At 44.2% G+C, this 14,687-nt stretch overlaps 1 long non-coding RNA gene across 1 annotated transcript in view; it reads left to right on the forward strand.

Annotated features, from left to right (window-relative positions):
• LOC134158679 (uncharacterized) overlaps positions 1-13,458 on the forward strand; it is a 58,232-nt gene extending 44,774 nt beyond the window's left edge. Inside the window, exons 4-5 of the long non-coding RNA XR_009962857.1 lie at positions 11,285-11,507; positions 13,162-13,458. This is a non-coding gene — a long non-coding RNA (uncharacterized LOC134158679). The remainder of the gene's footprint in view (positions 1-11,284; positions 11,508-13,161) is intronic.
• The last annotated feature ends 1,229 nt before the right edge of the window (positions 13,459-14,687 follow it).

Consider the following 14,687-nt stretch of genomic DNA (forward strand, 5'->3'; position numbering starts at 1 on the left):
TCTCCTGTCATGTTCAGGCCCACAGTGGGTCTCGAGCCTGAACTCTGGAGTTTGAGTAATGAGGCACTGGAACAGGCTGCCCAAGGAAGTTGTGGCTGCCCCATCCCTGGCAGTGTTCAAGACCAGGTTGAGCAACCTGGTCTAGCATGAGGTGTACCTGCCCATAGCAGGGGGCTGGAACTAGGTGATCTTAAGGTCCTTTCCAACCCAAAAAATTCTGTGATACTCTAAGTGTATGCAATAAGCTTGACGAAACAGAAAGCAGAAGGAAGATAATACTATAAGGCTATATATATTGTCTGTAAATGTAGTCACTCACCCTTTCTCCTTTCGCTGAGCTGTGAATAATCGAAAAATGCATGTTTGATTATTTTTGGAGAAGATATTCCCACATTAAACTGGCCAGCATACATTGTTGCTTCAGCCTCAGCATAAGTACTTTGATTCTGATGTATTGGAAAAAAGTGATAATGTGGAAAACTGAAAATTACATGGGAAAGACATGAAGATGCACAAACAAATGAAATTCCATGCATCTTGTTAAATGGAGTTAGGAAATACTCATCAATATAATTTTAATGTGGTTTAGGGTTTTGGTTTTTGTGTTGTAGGGGTTTTTGGTTTTTGTGTTGTTTTTCTGTCTTGTTCACATGATAACAAGATGTTTTGTTTGACCAACAAAATGGAGCATTAGCTTAGAGTACTGGATTACTCATAGCACAAACATGGCTGTTACGTGCAAATTTTCTATGTTCTGCCAAGGTCAATTTGTGGGGGTTGAGATGAAACTGTTTCCTAAACTATGAAAGTGATCCTGGGTACCCAGCCTGTTGGAATGCCTGGAGGTTTTATGGATTCCTTCTCCTTTAAGCCTACTAGCAGGGTATCTGATAATGCAGGCTCTCTTTTCCTGCCGGCATGACTCTAGTAAGGCTGCCTTAAAGGAAAGCACTGCTTTGTTTACTGACATCTTGCTTGTCTCCAGAAGGAGTGTTTACAGCAACCTTTTCTGTAGATAAGTATGGCAAAAGGAGCTTCAAGTATTGGAGGAGATGAATATAATATTCATGTTTAGATACAACAGCAGACTCACAATAGGAGTTGGAAGGTTTCGGGTTATACTCAAATCTCCTCTCATAACACCTAGGAAAGGTGTTACCTGCTGCCAGCAGTTCAGTGGCACTTCTGCTACTGACCTGGCTTGGCACTGCATGTTCTGTTGTGCAGGTACAGCCAAAGGGGAGGTGCAGTATCCCAGAGACGAGATTTTAGGACTCACAGGCTCACAGGAGTAATGACCTGAAGCCAAGCTAAGAGGCAAGTTAAACCCAGGCAGCTTTATGTATGTGTCTCTAGTCTGGCACCCTCCTTAGCTGAGAACCCTAATTTGGGAAAGGATGGTGGAAGGTTTCATGTTGTTTGAGTGATGGAAACAAAAAGGAGCAAAACAAGGTTTTGGCCTGGGGCTGAGGATTTGCAGTGGGCTGCTTCTTCTCACCAGCTTAGAAAGCGCATGCACTTGCTGGTCCTGTGAGCAGGCAGGTCTTTATGGTCCCTGAAGGTTACTGGAAAGACTGCTCCTGAGGCTGCTTTCCAAAACACCAGATATGTTGCCCCTGAATCAGCTGACTTTTCACTCCCCCTTGGAGCCTGGGATGCTCTGTCTTAGGGCAGGACCTGAAAATTAAGGTTCTGTTTAATACAGAAAATAGGACGAAATTTCAGTCAGACATATAAAGAAATAGCAGTGAGCAGAAAGATACCCTCCCCCAGCTGAAATTGTCCCTCTTTTCAGACCTGTAAAGAGGACCTTGCTCAAACTCCTTGACCTTAAAGTATTGCTGAGATCTCAGGTAGGTCTCAGCTCTAGCGTATTTACTGTCTGAACAGAAACACTGCAGCCTCACCCTGATTTTATCTGAATCAGCTGCTCCTGCTCTGGAGCAGAAGGAATCAAAACCAAAATTAATATCTGAATAAACAGTCCATTAATCTGATGACAATGGTTGTTCTCCATTTCATGGTCCAACAAGCAGCTGGCACTGTGAGCTAATGAGAACACCAGAGCTGTGCACACTTGGGGAAGGTGGGGGTAGAGAAGAAAACAGAACAAACACTCTTTTTGTAGCTTGGAGCTAAGGGGATTCAGCCAAAGGTTAATTGCTTTCTACCCTAAAATGCTGTGAAGTGTTGCTACGTGGTGTCATACAGCTGTTCTGTTCCAGCCTAGGGGTGTCTATTTCAGTGGTGGGTGGCACTCGAGGGTGTTGCGAGGTCTCTTGAGTTAAGGAGTTAAGACTTCCAAAAATATGGTTGAGCTTGGTTGGTATTCTTTAGGATGTCACTGCACCATGGAAGCGATGAACGAAAATATAAATGAGCAGCCCCTCTGCCTCCTTACTTCTTCCTCACTGGCAAAAATGTGGTAAATTCTTGGTGGATGAGCCCTGTGTAGCTGGAGGAGCTGGGGATTTGAGGAAAGGGGTGGTGTTGTGCAGTCTTGTGGCACTGACCAGGTCCTTGTCTGGAGATCATCATGGTGGAAGACAATTAGAATAGGATATTTCAGTTGTAAGGAACCTACTGTGATCATCCAGTCTAACTCCAGCTGATACTTGTATGATTAGATAGAAGTAAATGAAGATGTTTCTGGTCTCTGACCTGTCTGTATGGTGGTTAAATGTCTGATTTTAGTGTTTGTAGGTGAAATCCCACTATTTCAGGTAATTCTGTTAGTATCACCTCTGTGACCTGCTTGTCACTGTCTCTCCTGCCTGGTCATTCGGCCCTTTCCTTGTGAACATTGATTCCTTTTACTTGTGCTTTCAAGACCTATTTCAATTTATGACCTTGTATCTTAAGTTTATCATGTATAGAGTTTAAATTCATCATCTGTTTTTCCTAGTTAGTTTTAAAACCTTCTCTATTTGGATTCTGATGACTAACCAGTGGCTGGTCCAGACACAGGATGGGAAAAGCTTGCAGGTTTGGTCCGTGCTGAAATCTGCCTGTGGATAAAGACAAATATCAGAAATAATGATTTGATTGGTAAAACAAATGTTTAGAACCTAGAGCTATATGCCTGAACTTCAGTTAAGCTACAAAGCTGCATGGGTGGAGAGGATGCATTGTAACAGCATTACAGCAGCCCTCGTGTGAAAAGATCTTAACTTCCGCTGCCCTTGCCAAGCGGGTGTGAGCACAATGCTTTCCACAGTGGTGTTTGCTATGACAGTTGCAAAGAGTAGCAGTAGAAATGCTCTTCCTTGGAATGGCTGAGACACCCTTGATCTACTGAGGCAGCATATGGTTCCTGTCACTGTGTGCAGTGGTGGCTTTATCCTTGAACGTGTGTGTGGAAAGCAGTTTCTTTAAAAGTCTATGAAATCTTAATGTTCTCTTCTGGCTCCTGCATAGTCATGATAGCATCACTGGAAACTGTTTGGCATGAAGCTCAATGCAGGCATCCTGTTCATTCATGTTTCTGACATGAATAGTAGTCATGGACTACCGTGTCCAACTGTATAGATATTACAACCTTTAACTCTGACAGAGTGTGTTGTAGTAAGGGCTTGGAGTATTCATACAGCTGTTGTAACTGGCAACAGAAGTTGCCTTGAACAGTAAGCTTTTGCCGTGAGACTCTGCCTTGAGCAAAGAGTATCAATGAGAAATTCTCCTTCAACTCTATCTTGATCACTGTAAACCATGACTGTCTCTTCTCTGTCTTTGTAATGTTTTCTGGTTGAAACTGGGTGTTAATATTAAAAAAAACCCAACCAAACCCAACCTAGCCTATTTCTGTACCACTGACTTGTGCTTGAGCAAGTGTGTGCTTGTTTAATGTTGGAGCTTGACTGTTTTCAATGCCTAGCTCAGATAAGGAGAGGTTACCTCTTTGATTGTTATACTGAATGACAGGATGGTCTGAGAAAGCCCTGGAGGTTTTATTAGTGTCTCTTCCTATGTCTCTTCAGTCATGTGTGAATGGCTCACCCTTCAGTGCTGTGCAGCCAGTCTGGTTCCACCCAACTGCAAAAGGGCAAAGTGTAGGATCACAGCACTGTTCCAGATAATCAAGTTTTTTCCAGTCCTAATTCCCCTCAGTAAGGAGAAGATGAAGGCAACAAGGGGAGCTAGGCATAGCTGTGCTTTGGGCTCTCATTTGTTCTCTAAGTAGATCTGTTCCCCTCTTTTTCTGAGAGTGAAAGAATAAGCCCTGGCTGGTTAGCTTCTAGAGAATAGTTTTAAGTTGCATGATGCTCGGCAGCTAATGACCAAGTTTGGAGTGTGGACATCCTTAGTGTTTGGCAGGCTGGATAGAATGCCACTGAGAAACTTGCTGCTTACCTGACAACAGTGTGCCTTGAAGCCAGTGGTATGCCTGCCTCCTTGCAATATGTAATCCTGTAAAGCACTCCCAAAAGCTGCCTCAGTGAGGGTTGGCCCCTTGTGGTTGATGGGGGGAGAAAAGCTGGGGTAAGCAGACACTGGGCTCAGGTGAGAGTGCCTTTCTGTCCTGGGGTTACTGCTGGGGCCAGGCTCTTCCAAGCTTTCTCACCCTCCCTACCTCGATTTTGAAGTGGAAATAAAGTGAATAGGCCTCTGGAATTTTGCCACATGGAAATTGATTAAAAGACATTTTCAACAAGGTATTGATGTGTTCTACTTTTGAAGTTTCCTATTGCAAATAGGATGATGTACTCTCCCCTTTTGTTGGAGCTGGGTATTGCAAACAGGATGAGGCTTTCTGCATGTCAGTACAATAGAAAACTGTAAGGTGTTCTAAAAGAAAATTGTCAGAGTCATCAGGATTGCCTAAACTTTCAGAGAAAACCACAGCCCACACTACGAGTGATAGAGTTGAATGGTACCACTCCTGTTTTCTTTTCCATACTTGCCTTCTGACCTAACTGAAGGTGCTGAAGCTGACTTGTTTATTTGCAAGATGGTCACTAAGATGGTAGGGTGGCGGATTGGCTTTGTAATGTTACTTAAATGGCTCTATTAGCAACACTTTGTATGAGTAATTTGGTAGAATAGTGTTATGAGCCATCTGCCTGCATCTGCACTTGCTCAGCAGCCTGAAAGTGCCCTTTGAAGTCAACCCTCCTGGAGATGACCCTAGTAAATTCTTGGATGATTTTTATTCCTAGAACTTTTTCACAAACTTGGCAACAAGTGCTATCTTGGAGCCCTGGATCTTGTTGATGAAGCATATGGGAAGCCTAAAAGATGTTGCAGGATCTTAGAGATCTCCAAAGTAGCTTTAGACTTTTCTGACTCTCATGGGAAACAAATCTTTCCTTGTTTTCTTTTTTTTCCACTTGATAATAGTGTTAAAGTAATTTTCTGCAAGCCTGCCTTCAACTGCCTGGCTAATTTATACTGGAAGTAATTGGACACACCTAATGAAAAGCCAGGTGGAATTTTGCTGTGAACTGCAGAGTTCTTTTCAAGTCGCTGGTCTCTTCCATTTGATAATTGTGATAACAGCAGTTAATCTGACTTATCCCCTTCCCTGCCAATAATGAAAGCTTAAAATGAGTTTTCAAAACTCTAACTGTTCTCTAAAACTTACTTAATAAAATGGCATTTATTATTCCCTTAATGTCTTGCTATCTGACATAAGGCTGCTGTGCAGCCTTTAGAGGGCTCTCACTAAAGTAGTTAACTATGGCAAGTGCCACTTGTACGGTGTGTTGAGGTTTTCCCCCTCTTCTGTAGGGTTCACTGAATACCACCTTTGTGGTCCTCTATGAAGACATCCCAATCATGTAGGCTTCTTCAGCCTTTTGCAAAGTTGTGGTGAGGTGTAAAAGCTTATGGGTGGCTTTTGAGCACAGAAGGCACAACAGAGGCAGGAGTGAGCATGCTGCTGACATCTGCCAGCTAGCACAGAGAGTTCCCACCCTCTGTGGTGGGTGCTATGGGCTTTGCCCTAGCTCTGTGGGGCTCCTCTCTGCACTTGGGTCTTTCTTGTGATCTGCTTACAGAAGAAAAGTCTGTGTACCGGCTACTTCATGAAGTCTCATGAGCATAAAGCATCCAAGTATTCAGCCTGAAGCTGTCTGCTAGAGCTGTGTCCAAATCAACCTTTGCACTATGTCCTTCTCAAAGACCTCAGTGTCTCAAGTGTCCATCAAGTCTTTAAAGCAAATGGAAGGATCTGAAGCACCAAGGGATTGCAGCTGAGTCGAACGCCAGGCAGCAAGGCCAAGTCACTCCACCATCTGCAAGCCTAACTGCAGTGAGTCTGTCTGGACAAGAGCAAGAGCTGAGCAGAAGTTGTGCAAACTGCCTTACACTGCAGACCCCTGTTCTCTCCAAAACAAAAGCGTTAGGACAGAACTACCTCAAAGGGATTGCTTACAGCACCAACCCTTCAAAGACTTGGTAAGTGGCATTGCTTGTTGTTAGTTCAGCAGTCTGTGCTGGGCCTGCATTCTTGACCTCCTGTGGCTGTCCTTTCTCTGCCAGAAACAGCATGAAGATAGTGTTTCCAAAGGAACGCTTGCTTTCCCTTAAGACATGTGAAGTTGGGCCTTGATATTCCTTCTCCATGTGGTTGGGTGTAACCCTGAATGGTGCAGGCATTGCTAGCTTCCCAGTTCTTGAGGCAGCTGAAGCAGGGCTGAGAGCTTGGCTGACAGGGGCTTTTTGTCTCCAGAATTAAACTCTTGAAGGAAATGGATGCCTTACCTCATCTCATAATAGATGAATCAATTTTTCCCTGTAGGTGCAGGGAAAAAAAAAAAAAGCCAATGTGGTTGTAAGGTTTTTAAACAGTCACTGTCTAGCATAACTTCTGTGGGGCAGACTTATGTTTATGGTAAAGGTTCATGTCCTAGAAGGCTTTTTAAGCCATCAAGAGGGCTGGAAGGCACTTGGGCTGCTGCAGTTACAGCCTGCTGATCAAGAGCTTCTGCTCCATGTTCGTTCCTGTAAGGCTGTTAGCCCGTCTATATGCAAGTAACTGTAATGCTATGAATTATTTCTTGTGGAAACTTTAGCTGTTGTGCTTAGTGGGTTTACAGGAGCTTTTTGAGTTTGCTTTTAATGTGTTTGTGTTGGTGGGGATACTGAGTGGAATGACATGCCCAGGCTTTCAGGTAACTGCTGTAAATACACAGATCTACTCTAGTCTCTTACTTCACAGTAGCAGCTGCTGCAGTGTTACAGAAACTTCATAGCTTTGACTGCATCTTATTAGTTCAGCACACTATTAATATCCCAGCAGTTTTTGTATTAATTTCCACACTTAATATTGGTTCTCCTTCCTTCTTCCCTGTCCCCCTCTTCACACTCAGTGATTAAATTAAGTTCATCTTCAGGCTTTTTCGTTTAAGATGTCCGTGCTACCCACATCAGAGAGGGGCTTCGGACTGGAAGCAGAACAATTGTGCTAACAGTCACCAGGTATATTTAGTGGCAGTGTCATCTGACATGCATTTATTGCTCAGAACTAGCATCTTTTTGCTTCCATATGGAGTATCTGTAATGCTGGCAAAATCTTTCCAGAGACACAGCTGCTGATTGGCTCCTCTCATCTATTTGGGGAAGAATCTGTCCTTAAATACTTAGTTATTCTGCTTGCTAAAAATGGCATCAAGCACTTGGCACTATCGGAACGGACTTGAAACTTCACTGAGGTGCATTGGCTGTGTTTCACCAAGGCCTGGTGAATCGTTGTCTTCCCCAAAGAAATGACTGCACATGTACCAGCAGAACAAGTGCTGGGTGTAGCCACATGTAGGTACATCTCAGGCAAGTCACTGCATGGGACTCTAAAATGCAAATTACGGCCTTCCTCTCAAGGTTTTAAACATCACATTATTATGGTTAGGTGGCTCTGTGAAAAGGCGATGGGACCAAGGTACATCTCAGCTGCTGTTTGTTCGTAATGTAAAGAAGCCTGTCCCAAATGGCAGCAGTGCCTCTGCTTTGAGGTGCTGGATCTCAATAAGGTGGAGAATAAAGGTTGTTTTTTGAGTAGAGATTGAGACCCAACTCACCTCTGATAATAACCAGAAACAGGGAAGGAAGAAAGTCTCCATCAAACATGTGACATGACTTACCCAGTCCTCAGGTGAGTAAACTGTCTGTGACAGCTAACTCTTGAGTGAGGCACAGATCCTAGGCTGAGCAGCTCACCAAGGAGAATAAAAGTATTCTAGGTCTTTGGTTGAGGGTAAGCACTTGCCAATTGTTGTCATAGCTCACAAAGTCAGAAAACAATGACATCAGGCAGCTGGCAGAGTAGTGACGAACTGGTTTTACCCCAGAGCCCATGGGGGTTTCTCACCTCTCTGTGACACCTCACACAACTGAGAGCAGTGAGGGCATTCATGGGGTATCACCTTGAAACAGGCTGGCTTAGGGCATCCTGAGGGTCTAGGACACTGAAATACCTTCCTGCCCAAGATAGTTTGAATTAGTTGATCTGCCTGGCATGCTTCCAGCCTTCAAGGAGAAGTGGGGAGGCCTGGCTACTGGTTAGCAGGCTGGACTGGGCAATAGGAAGTTATTAATAGCTGCTCTGCCATGGAAAGAATGAGTTTGGCTTAGTTGAGATGCAAAGCTAGTAGCTGGTACAGCGAGCAAATGCTGGAAGTCTTACTTGTTAACATTTGAATGAGCAAGTTATGCTCTATGGAGAGCTTTGAGCCTCATGGCCTGAGGTCTTTGTCCTTTGAATCTGAGCTGTGTGGTCAGGCTGTACAAGGGCAGGTCTGAAAAGAGGCTGTCAGCTCTTGGTGAGCCTCAGGATATGGTGGGTGTTTCTTCTGTTCCTCAGCAAGTTTAGTTTCCCTCAAGTTAGTGTATGTTCAGTTCTCATCTGTAGGAGTCAGCTCTGGCTCTGAAGCAACTTGATTTAAAGACAGAAAGAAAGATGCTTTTCCCCATGTGCTAAAGTTTTAGTAAAGGAAGATTATGTAAAAAATATAACCAAATATAATAAATAAACCCAAACATGACCAGAACAAGGGACGGAGGAGATTTGGAGAAGTAAACGAATAAAAATTCCCCTCTTGAGTGGAATGGCAATGAGGAACTCCGTACAGAGGATAAATCCTGGATCAAAGGTTACAGTAAAGCACACAAGTTTAATAGATCAGCTTTTCCAAGAGTCATGCATATCAGTGCAGTGTGAATGTGTTTTATCTTCTATGAATTTGCTTAACTCTCTGAAAGAATATTAAAACTTAACACCCTTCAGGGTCTGGAAAAGCTACTCTTTCCCAACTGAAATGGGAGTCCAGCTTTCAAATTGCTTTGGACATGGTTTGCATGTAACTTCATTTGGAATATGATGAGGACTCTGTCCAGATAAAAATCCACCTCCACAAGACAGCCTCTTGCCTGGCTCTGGGGACAGCTGAAGTCAGGTGGAGGTTCCTGGTGTGTGTAGCTATGGCATGTCCTGATCTTCTGGGATGGGACCAGCTCCCACTGGGAGAAGGTGACATAGGATTTCACAGAAGGTGCTTGATGAGTTGTCTTGGTCATAAACTATACCAATAGATTCTCTCCTTTAAAAGGCTTTTGGCCGAACTATTATCAGAGGTGCTCCAATGTTTCAGTTGCAGTATCTGTTGGGTTTGTTCTTGCGTCCCTTTGACTGGAGTTTGCCTTTTATTTTTATTTATTTTCTCCTTTTTTGTAAGGTAAAGTCTGTTTAGTGCTATTGTCTTTAGTCTCAGGCTTGTATTTCCCTCTATGTCCTTCATAAAGTTCCCTTCAGGAACAGCTACCACTTTCAGGAAACTGATGTAAGGCTCTGGCTTAATATACAAATATCTCCAAGCCAAGCCCTGTTTCAAAGGATTTGCATTATACATCCCTTGTAACAACTGGTGCTTCTTATGGGAGCTGCTATCTCCCAGAATAGCTGCCTGGATCAAGTTTTGTCCTCTCCATCTTAAAGTTCATGCTTCTGATTGTCCTTAGAAAGAGTTTCCAACAAAGGAGGAGGGGCAGTGAATAAGCTGATGGAATAGCCATTTTTTGGTATTAAAATAGCTCTTGTCTCGACTCCTGTAGAGGAGCTGTATTTCCTTGGTTCTTGTTCCTGATTTGTGTTCTTGTCTGTTTGATTTCCGCCCTTGAAAACAGGTGTAGAGATGCTATAAGTAGCAAGAAGTCTAATGCATGCAGTGAGTTCCTTGCAGACTCTAAATTACACTTTTCCTTCCTGTGCCACAACCTCAGGTCTGTGACCTGCAACTGCAGCATATTTTCTGTGACTAACAGCTGTAATTCCCTAATTATCATGCTCTGTTCTCCTGCTGTGCTGTAGATTTTGTTACCAAGGGAGCAAACTAAGTTTCCTTGTTCCTACCCTTGCCCTCTATACTTCCAACTGTTTTAAATCCACCATTTGATGCAGCCCATAAAGACAAATTACTATCTGTCGTTTCAAATATTCAAAGTCTCCTGAACATATTACATATCTACATGCAGGGGAAGAAGAGGGCAAAATAAGTTTCTGTGTCCTGCCTTTTAGTGAAGGCAGCTGGTCCAAAGCTATTCCTAGTTTAGCAAAAGAACCCTTATTAGCTGTAACCATCCTGTGCAGAGTACTGGACTAAGTGGTCTCAGACAATGGGCCCAAGCCCAGGTAAGTGCTACTTCTATTAAGTGGCTGATGAAACTTCTGTAAAACCCTGGAAAATGGTGTGTGTTAAACCCCAGTTTAACACAGGCTGTATGTGTGTGGTGTAATTGGCATACAGACGTCATTGTCTGAGGATGACTGACATGGTAATGAGGTCAGTGGGTCACTTTCTTTTTGCCCTCTCATCTTTGAGGTTTGGGACAAATGATTGTATGCCAGATAGAAATGGGAATAAACCTGTGCTAGTCTAATGATTAGAGCAATACACCCAGACTGTATTGTGACAGGTAAGCAACCGATTAAAATATCACAGGAACATGTTAAGCAGCAGGAAAACCTTCTAGTTTCTACAAAAAGCACAGCTAAATATTTAACCTGCTAAGTACCCAAAAGTATACTTGTTTCCTGCATGCACCTTAGGCTTTATTGGATGAAGCCTGTCATCCTCCTGAAGGATGCTTCTAGGTAAGTCTTAATGCTCTGTACAGTTGTCAGTTTGGACTTGATCAGTCTAACATGGCTGTGTTCAAAACACTTGTGTAAAGCCCTTGGTGAAAGTCAGTGATACAAAGGAGTGCTTTCCACAGGACCGGGCTCCCATAATTAATATTTCATGTGTTTCTCCAGAAATATCATCCAAGCTGTAATGCAAATGATGTCTCCCAGGTCACACGATAAAAATTACTGACTCCAGAGAGATTTGCTTCTTGACTCTTCTGACCATTAAGCTAAGATGGGGGAGAATGCTCCTTTCTCTGGATCGCTGGAGTTAAACCCACAACTGCATCTAGAAAAGATGACACCCAAAAGGAAGTCAATACGGGGAATTACCTGCTTAACCTCAATCAGAAGAGAATGAAAGCTGAAGTACAGCTGCCAAAGAAAAGCAGTAAGTTTAGACAATACCACAGATTGCTCTAGAAGTAAGGTTGCCTAACAGTACTTTATGTACAGACTGAGCAAGGGGCTCTGTAGAGTGCATTATATAGCTGGCAAGCATGGGTCAGGTATGGATGCCCTTACATCTGTGGGCCTCTTGTAGATGTTATTTGCACTGCAGAATAATGGTGGGAAGAACCAGATGACCTCTGAAGTTGCTTTTATTCCATTTCTGTGACTCTGGTCTTGTGCATAGTGCTTAAATGTTAAGTATTAGACACCTTAGATGGTAGGTGTCAGAATATATGTAACATGGAAACTTGCTTTTAGGATGCATTAAACTCGAGGTTAGAGGTGATAAGAGTCAAGCTTTTGTACTTCAAAACTCAGGCTGTGGTGGTGGTAGCTCAGCAGATGTTTTGACTCCGTGGCACCATGGGGTGGCGTTATACTGTAATATCTATGTTAGATTGCAGCTGTAACAACTGCTAACAAATTTGTGCTAGCATGAAAAGTCTGAATAAAATGTAAAGGTGTTTCTGGTAAGAACTGTAGAAACGCACGGGGTTTGCAAACTGTTTCTGTTTTTTGTTCTTTTTCAGGTATAACAAAGGATCCAAGGTGTCTTTTGCCCTTCAACATGGGCTAGGAGAAATTACCTGCTACTGCTCATTAAAGTGGTCACAGTTCCTAGGGGGATATAGTTGGCAGTAGTGTTATGCAGTGGAAGTTGTACTCCTTGTACTCCTTGACAATTCTGAGTTGTTCAATGTGTCCAGGTTTCATAAATTCTGCAGGTAATGTTGTTGTCCCGTCCCCCCCACCATGAGCTCTCACAGATGTGCAGGTCTGATGGCCTCAAGCTGTGAGTGAGCAACTTGTGGTGGATGACTGCTGGTCAGCGCTCCAGAGGGGAGAGTATGATCACCTGGCTCTGAATAACTAAATAAACGAGGGAGTGGGGAGGGGGGAAATAAAAAGTGTGGGGGCCAGGAGAGGGAAGGGGTGTTCAATTGTGAGTAACCTGGATAAATGATTCTAAGAACATAACTAATGTAGTCGCTTGTTTGGAAACTGCTTAACATACATTTTTATGGTCCAGAATGGGTATGATAGACTTACTTAAGTTACCTGAGGGTGTTGGAGTGTGTATCCAGTTCTCCCAAAAGAGGCGAGAGGGTGAGTTGATAGCCAGCTTGCTTAAAGGAAATGCTTTACTTGGGAAGGAGGACACATAGTTGGCGAATAAAATGAAGCTCTGACCAGAGAGCTGTGATCCAAGTCATTCAAGCTAAAACCCAGATTGCACAGGCGTGGGTACTGTACCCTGCATGTAATGCTAAGGCAATAACAGCTTATGGGGTTTTGTTGGTTTGGGTTATTTTCTTCAAGCAAGAGAAGCAGAGCTTGAGTTATGAAATAGTTTTGGAGGAATGAGAGTCAGTCGCCAACTTCTATAGCCTTCTACTGCTGTGCTGTCCAGCTGTCTCTTTAGAGCTGTGCGGGGCTTGCTTACATGCTGGTACCACCTACAGTAGTGCCTCAAGTGATGCTCAGAAGCACATTGGGGCTGCTAAGGGTCACAGGGAAAATTGCCTTGGGAAGGTAAAAGACTGAGATGGACAAAGAGATGCTATTGTTGCTATTTGGATGTGTTGTTAAAGGTGGTGGGTGGAAGAAAGGCCTACTTTGAGTGAAGCTGGATGGATGCTGCCTTCACCCTCAGCTCTACTGCCAGAGGGGGATGTGCTTTGGTTTTGCTTCCTGTCCCTACCACCAGTGTGAGAAAGCAGGCAGGTGGGAAACTGGAACTGCAAAAACATTCCCTGGTGTACAGTGGGGGTTGGCAGGTAAGTGGCAGGTGGGGGCTGCTGTCAGGGAATGGACTAAGAGTGGCTGTACAATGTGTAGGCATGTTGTTAGAGTATCTGTCTGCTGTAATGGGTCCAATATAATAAAACAAACATCTTAAAAAGCAAACAAACAAACCCACTGTGGTTAATGTTGGAAGACTTTATTGAGATTGTATTCTGGAACAGCATCTTCCTCACACAGTAAGTACCTGTGGGTAGGAACATGACAAGGATGGAGACAAAGGGAGGACATACATGGTGACAAGTAGGACTGTGTGTGGCAGAGGAGTGCTGCATGTAGGTATGTGTGGTGGTGAGTGTGCAGTGAGCACATACGGTGCATCATAGGTAGCCATGTTGCATGTGGTAAGGAACTGGTATTGTGTGATGCGGTTTGTGTCATGAGCAGTGTATGTTGTGTTGGCACATACCCGTGGAATGTCTTGTGGGATGCATTGTGTGTGCAGCGTCATATGTGGTATGCAGCACACATTTGTGGTGTCATGTCTACAAGCATGGGTGTAGTGTCATGGGTGCGCAGCACATGTGGTGTGTGATGCAAGTGCAGCAGCATGGGTTGCGTTTGCAGCATTATGTATGTGGGGTGTAAAGTTTGGTATGTTACAGGTATGTGGCAAATGTACGGTGTTACAGAGGTGCAGTGTGTCCTGATGTGTAGCCTCTGTGGGGTGCAGCACATGTGCAGCAGCATGAGTTGTGTTTCGTGGATGCAGCAACTGTTGTGGAGCATAAGTGTGATACCTGCGTGTTTGTGGTGCAGTTTTGCAATACAAGTGGATGGTCAGGTGTAGGCACACAGGAGTATTGTATACTCACAGGTGTGTTGTGGTGCAAGTCTGTTCTGAGCAGCAAGCAGAGGTGGTGAAGGGCACGCACCACTTAGTGACTCATCTGTGCAGTGCATGAGCAGCAGCCAGGTCCTGTCTCCCTTCTGTCACGCTGTGGTTTGTATCCCAAGGGTGCAGCATGCACCTCTTCTGTTGTGCAGGTTTGAGTAGTAGGGTTTGTCTCCAGGGGGTGGTGTGGTTTGTTCTCAGGTGTGTTGTGCACATGTAGTTGGAGTGATACATGAAGAAGTGGCACGGATGTTCCTCCACCCATCTCTGAGGGATTTTGCCGCCCTCCCTCCTGCTCCACATGGGTGCTGAGGGCTGCCTGCAGCTGTCTGGGGATGAAGTGCACTGTTGGGGTGCCAGCCCCGAGGCTGGAAGGGGTTTGTGTATCCCTCACTGCGCAGCTTGCAGCTTTCCTCTCTATGAGCTGAAGGCCTATTGCAGCAGGGGGTTGTGTTTGAGGGGTAACACATAGACTATGCT

This window comes from Pezoporus occidentalis, unplaced genomic scaffold, assembly GCF_034315485.1.
Source record: "Pezoporus occidentalis ecotype Australia unplaced genomic scaffold, CSIRO_AGI_Poc_V1 ctg131, whole genome shotgun sequence".
Taxonomy (NCBI): domain Eukaryota; kingdom Metazoa; phylum Chordata; class Aves; order Psittaciformes; family Psittacidae; genus Pezoporus; species Pezoporus occidentalis.